General features: G+C 32.7%; 1 protein-coding gene across 1 annotated transcript in view; it reads left to right on the top strand.

Moving 5' to 3' along the window:
- Positions 1-2266: 2266 nt before the first annotated feature.
- The window catches only part of LOC111614944 (zinc finger protein 652-like), a 24946-nt gene continuing 20113 nt past the window's right edge, over positions 2267-7099 (top strand). The window contains exon 1 of the mRNA XM_023356318.1: positions 2267-2393. The gene's annotated coding sequence lies outside the window, so the exon portion shown is untranslated. The remainder of the gene's footprint in view (positions 2394-7099) is intronic.

Here is a 7099-nt window from a genome sequence, read left to right as displayed (position 1 = left end):
GTTTTCGAAAATTAATTGAGTAGCGACTCTAAAAAGGCGCATTTATTAATATACAGTAGTAATTGTCAAAATTTGACGTTAAGTCAATAGCTTAAAAATTACACACTGAAATTTAATACTTTTGAAATATATTCGCGTAATACTGTTAAAGAATGTTTCTAGTATCTTTCTCCTCCTCTTCGATTATTACCCAGATGATTGGATAAACTTTTAAATTTGTGGGTTTCGATATTTATATTCTGCACATCTCTTGAGACATGAAAATGGAAAAAAAATGTCTAATTTATTATTTCTTTTATTTATTTATTTTTTAATGTTAAAATATCTCTATCGTTGAATATAATATTTTTTGCACTCTATTACTTTATCCACACATTAAAGTCATACGAATTGGCTACATTTTCTCTCATTTACACTATTTAAGGCTGGTCATTAATTAAAATACGATCTTGATTAACAAATTATTATAATATATATATTATAGTAATTTATTTATTTAATTATAATATATTAAATTAGACGGACGAATAGTTTGTTTAGATTGGAAGAAAGCAATGCAATACATGAACGATCTGCCAAGGGGCGTTACTGAGCGGCGCGTTACTGATAACATTCTATGAGAAACTGACCCCTATTTTGGTATTAGACATGTGAAAAAATCCGAAGAACTCCGTATGGTCAACCCATAGGTAATGTGCGAACCAGCGACACACTACTGGTGTTACGCGGTTAATTCACTCGTTCATTGATGTATACAGCCGGATGGTCGAGGCATCAGCCTACCACATGGCCATCATATTGTAGTCTTGAACCCACAAAGGGCACGGAAAAAGAACTTCTTAGGGATCTTAGGGTAAAGTCAAAAATGAAAGAAAAAACTTGCTAACTGTATTTATGGAGTATGTAGTGGCGTACCGTGGGTGTCAGCCCGGGGCGGAGGAAAATTTCGGCCCCCCTTATTTAGGTATTTCAATTTAAAAGACCAAAATTCAGTTTTGTCACAGAACAAGCAAAGAAAAATACGGTGGTAGTGCAGCGGCCTGTTTAAAATAGTTCTATTGGATATTAGTGGTGTATATGAACGCGAATGAATCGTACAAGCAAAAAAAAGGGCCAACAAGTTTCGCAGGAATTCCTCGGACAAAAAGGTTATTAGTTCACCCGGCGAGCCGATTCCAAGACTGTCCGGACGATAGCACTATCGTAGGCGCGATGCAAGTTTAGATTAGGATGCTTCAAATTTTTACAAGATATTATTATTATTTATTGTCAAATTTTGCCGCCTCCTGAAAGGTAATTTTGCAGTCCCTAAAAAGTGCGCCCGGGGCGGGCCGCCCCTGCCGCTCCCACTACGGTACGCCACTGGGAGTATCACATGCTTTACAATCTTTTGTGGTTTATATTTTTTACTGATTCAGTATTTCATAATTATTACGTTTATTTTTTACTTTTTTTTTCCTATTTAATTTCGTGATTTATAGATATATATTAAACAATTTGTTTATATACTGTTTGTACTCATTTTATTGCGTTTATTGCAATAAAATGTTTGTACTCATTTTATTGCATTTTAAATGGCTCTTAAATTTGTTTCAGTTTTCATTATTATTCATTTTACTAAATTATCTATGCTAATGCTTTTTGTATCAATAATTATATATACAGTATATATATATTGGATCTTTTTTTTTTCATTTTCACCTTTTTCAGTTAACTTTTTGTTTTAGAAAATACAAGCGAGTCGTTCCGTTTCGTTTTGCTTTCATTTGTTTTAACTTTCTTGAGTTAAGAGATGAATTCCTACTAACTCGTAAGAATAGAGCGCCACAAAACCCGAATCCTCCAATTGGAAACAATTCGTTCTCATGCCGCTATCTAATGACTCTAAAAAAACTCGTTCGAAAAAAGAAAAGGTAAATTTCCTCTAAGCGACAATTTAATTTAGGTCCTAATTTACGCCGAAAACGTAGAAACGAAACGGAATAATTCACTTCCGTAACGAATCCATTACTCGAAATTTTATTTAATTCGGGCTTTCATATAAATACTGTATACCCATTCAAAGTTATCNTCAAGAGCAAGAAATTGTATGATTATGTGTTGCACAACAGAGGGGTGTACCTGTTTCTCTGACATTGTGAGCATTACTGATGAATTGGTTGAAAGTGTGAAACGGCCGGTGTTCCCCACTCCTAATGACCCTACCCAATCAGACTAGATGTGTGTGCCCTGTACTACCAACCTTAGTTGCTCAGGAACAATAATCGTCTGAGCATCTTTCGGGAGTTTGCGAAGATTTAAATGTTGGTCATTAGAATTTAGCTCGCTTCCGCATTGATGATTGCACGCAAAATCATGATAAAATACAATAGGAATTAACCCTTCGCTCCAACGTGAGTTATATTTTCGTTTCCATTCTAATTATCGAAGAAATAAGCATAAAACCTATATTTCCATACAGTCGATTTATTAAGACAATTTAAAAAGTTAAACACGAGATTTACATATGAATTTATTACAATTTACAACCCTTAATACAATTATTAACTCGTTTTATCTCTTGATAAGTGCTGCATATACGTGAATAAATCTTTTATCATCATTAATGTCTTCATGCTTGCTGTTTGTTTTTTTGCTTTATGTTTTCTATATTATTTAATGTTTGGGTAGTTTATTGACCTACACTAAAAGGATCTGGCTCCATATGCTATAATAATAATATTATTATTATTATTTACTGTTATCTTAATTTCATACATCTTTTTATTGATAAGTTGGTAATAGTTAATAATCATTTTAAAAAGTGACTTGTTCATTTAAAATGAATGTTTTGTTTATAAACTTCAGAAATAAAAATATGTAAAATATTATTTATAATTTAAATATATTCTGCACTAAATTATTTCAAAGATGATACTTTTGGAAATTCTCTAGTAATCATTTAAAATTATCTTTATTTGATAAGACAATTATCAAATGGAATCAATACAAACTAGATTTTAAAATGGAATATGGTACTTATATAAGTGTATAAGTGACTTCTTAGTATTAGTTGTGTTATTTAAAAAATGGTTAAAAAAATAGATTATTTTTTGCTCTACGATTTTTTTTTATTTGTTAAAAAAATGTATGCCATTAATTTTCTATAAATTACTTTACAGAATTTTCATGTATCTACATAATTGTAATTTCTATAACTATTATTATAACTACTATTATGTAATAATAACAGGTACATTTAGGTAGGAATCATTTTGTAAATTTGATAATATCCTAGATTATCTACAAATGAGACAATTTATAAGTTATTAAGCTTTTTATGTAATTTTATGTGCAAGAACCAAAATAATTAAGTAAAATAGCTAAATATAATTTATTTGATTTAAAAGCTTCTTGTGATGGTTGCATTCATGTCTACTGTGTGAGCATAAAGTTGCTATAATGGACTTATCATACAGAAGGAATGGTGAAATGGTATAAAGCTAGGCTTTAATCAAACAAAACATGCATTTCAGATATTATCCCCCCATCGATTATGTTTATGGCGTATCTGGTAGTATAAAAATAGACTTAAAATATGCTATTTTTACAGTATTAAACATTTAGAATAAAAATTATGGTATAACAACAATTATAATTAGAATAGTATAGTCTTATGATATGATAATTACCTGATATTTAAACCAAAAATTTGTTTGCTATTTTAAAGTATTGCAGAATAACAATCATCATGTTTTCTTATATATATTATATAAGAAAACATGATGATTAATGGGATCAAATATAAATGGGATTTATTTTGTTTTAAAATTATTTATTACTTAATATTATAAAATTATTATATATTTGATTGATAGAAATCAATCAAAAATAAAAAAAACATTACGATTTATTTTTCTACATAGCTTCCTGCTATAGAAACACATTTTTCCAGTGAGAAGGAAGGTTTCTTATTCCAGTATCGTAGAATGAAGTTGGTTGTGTTGGGAGCCAATTGTGCATGAATTCCTCCACTCCTGCATCATCTTCAAATTGCTGCCCTCCTATAGCTTCTCTAAATGGCCCAAACAAATGAAAATCGTAGGGTAGTAGGTCCGGGCATTAGGGAGGATGATCAAGTACAGTTCAGTGCATTTCGTTAAGTTTTGAGGCTGTTAGAGCTGCAGTATGGGGCCTGATGTTGTCATGAAGGAGAATGACATCTCAAATCGGTTGGTTTCGTCTCTTGCACTGATATGCAGTCTTAGCTTTATCCAACAGCTCGCAATAGTAAGCAGCATTGATTGTGCTTCGAATAATGTCTTGAAACACTCAAATGTTTTCACTTGTGATGCTGGTCCGAGGACAGCAATCTTGTTTCTGATTTTCCACTCATAGACATGAGTGGAAAATCACTGTCCACTCATTATGCCAGATAAACACACGAGTCTTTGACAGTGTTTGATCCTCAAACTGTGCAGTCAATCTGCAAAAAATTTCTGTTGCATTGACTCCTTCAAGAGCAAGAAATTGTATGATTATGTGTTGCACAACAGAGGGGTGTACCTGTTTCTCTGACATTGTGAGCATTACTGATGAATTGGTTGAAAGTGTGAAACGGCCGGTGTTCCCCACTCCTAATGACCCTACCCAATCAGACTAGATGTGTGTGCCCTGTACTACCAACCTTAGTTGCTCAGGAACAAAAATCTTGTTTATAGTTGATTCACCCTCGTACAGTGGAACCTCAGTATACGACCTTAATCTGTTCCTAGTGTTCAGACTTATACTGAATAGGATGTATACCAAACCAACCTTTTCCATAAGAAGTAATGTAAAAATGATTAATCTGTTCTCATCTAAAAAAAATGGCTGGCTTTAAACACCTCTCTTTCCTCGCTAGTTTCTGCTTGATTTTTCGAGATCAGCATGTATCCTTTTAACTTTCTCGCAAATAATTTCTTCCGATACACTGTCGCCGGCACACTGTTTTTCAGTTAACCAAAGCAAAAGCAATTTCTTGAAATGATCTAATGTTTCTTCTAATTCTGTGTCACGACTTGGTGCATTTATCGACACTTGACAAATAATTCCATCATCTACTTTTAATTCATACAGAAATGCGTTTCGGGCTTTCGCCCCTCTTCAGTCTGTTACATCGATAGGTTGTGACTTGTGTATACGGTATCAGTCTGGCACTTTCCGTACTTCCCGCTCCCTTCCCCTCCCATCTTCTCCGGACTTGACTGCCTCCCCCGCATGCCTCGTAATTTGTAACGTCACCCCTTCCCGAGTGTTACACACAGCCTCGCCTGCGACTGTATAAACATTCTATTTTAATAATTGTAGCCAGTTTTTATGGATGTCAATGCTTAGGTTCTTGTTAATATTATTTTTGTTTATAGTAATTTCGTAGCTTTCCTTGAATTTTCTTTTGTACCAATTTTTTTCTTTGTGTACTATTATTGCATCATTCTTATCTATTTTGCAGTTGTGGGTCGTGCAATGTTCATAAAAAACAGAGTTGATTCTATTATACTTCAGGTCTGCGATGTGTTCTTTTAATCTTGTTTCTAATTTTCTTTTTGTTTTACCGATGTATACTTTTGGGGGTTCACATGTGCAAGGTATTTTATAGACGACTTCGGTAGTGTTGTATTTGTCTGGTTGTTTATTTCTGTCAGGTACAGTCTTCCGGATTTTTTTTTGCAAGTTGTTATAGGTTGGGGCTAGCTTTATATTTATTTTATCAAAACTTTTGTTTACCTGTTCAAAGAAGCCACGGATGTAGGGGAAGGGTATGTATCGTACTGTGTTTCCTTCGTTTTGTTTATTTTCTAGCCTTTTGTTGTTCATTTTCCTTTCCCAGTTGTTTAGCATTTGTTTTGGATAGCCGTTTAATAGGAATTTTGTTCGCAGTTCGTTGAGGTGTTTTTCCTTTGTCTGTAGTGAGCTTGTTCTGTTCTCGATCTTTTTTTATTCCATGACGAATGTTTTCTTTTATGTACTGCGGAATGTTTGAGTTGTAGTTTAACACTTTTCTGATCTCGCAAGGTTTTGTGTATAGCTTGAATTCAATCGTGTTTGCTTTCCTGATTATTTTTATGTCGAGGTAATTTATTTCTGTGTTTGCCTCATTTTCTACCTTGAATTTGATGTTATCGTTTAATTTGTTTATTTTTTCTTCTATTTCTTCTAATTTTGTTAATTCTTGGTCGTATAGTATAATTATGTCATCCACATAATGTTTATAGAACCTTATGCTTGTAAACTTTTTGATTGCTTGGTCTATATCTACCATGACAAGTTCTGCTAGCTTCGGGCCTATAACTGATCCCATGCTTATGCCTGTCTGTTGCGTGTAGAACTTATTGTTGACTTCGAAATAGTTGCTCCTGTATACGAATTCTATTAGATCCATTACTTCTTCCTTTGCTTCAATCTTTTTTAGTGTACTTTCTATTAGATTCCAGATGATCTAATGTCTTCGATCTCTGTTTAGAAATTGATTTTTAACCCCTTTCGCATTTAATAATGACCTGATTTAATAATGTCTTTATTTTTCACGATTGTCGATATCGTTCTCGGAATACGGAATGCAACAGTTAAATCTTGAACACGCGTGCCACCTTCATGTTTCTCAACAATTTCTTTTTTCAGTTCCGTTGTGATTCTAGTCATTTTTTTTATTTTTCTGTTGCCCTTTTGCAATTCATGATTAATAAAAATAATAAAATGTTACTTACAAATTAAAATCAGAAGAAATTTAACAAAGTTATAAACCATAGCACCGCGAACGTCTAGTCTGGTGTAGTACACCGATAGTGCTACTTGTTCATAGATGGCGCGTATAATTGAATTAAATCGTATATGTCCAATTCGGAATACGCCCTGTTTGGACAAATTTGTTTTGTCCAAACAGGGCGTATTCTGAATTGGACGTATTTTAAAGCAGATGTATACTGAGGTTCCACTGTATATAATTAATAAATATTTTATATAAATATATGTAACTATGCTTTGCAGCATAACTTTATTTTATAAATTTGTTCAACTTAATAAACTTTTACAAAGGAATGAAAATGTGGAGGTAGATCATTGATATTTTTGATTCATGAAA

This window comes from Centruroides sculpturatus, unplaced genomic scaffold (genome assembly GCF_000671375.1).
Source record: "Centruroides sculpturatus isolate CEXI.00-Female unplaced genomic scaffold, Cexi_2.0 scaffold2096, whole genome shotgun sequence".
NCBI lineage: Eukaryota > Metazoa > Arthropoda > Arachnida > Scorpiones > Buthidae > Centruroides > Centruroides sculpturatus.
The sequence above is the reverse complement of the archived record's forward strand: the minus strand, read 5'-3'. Positions and strand labels throughout refer to the sequence as shown.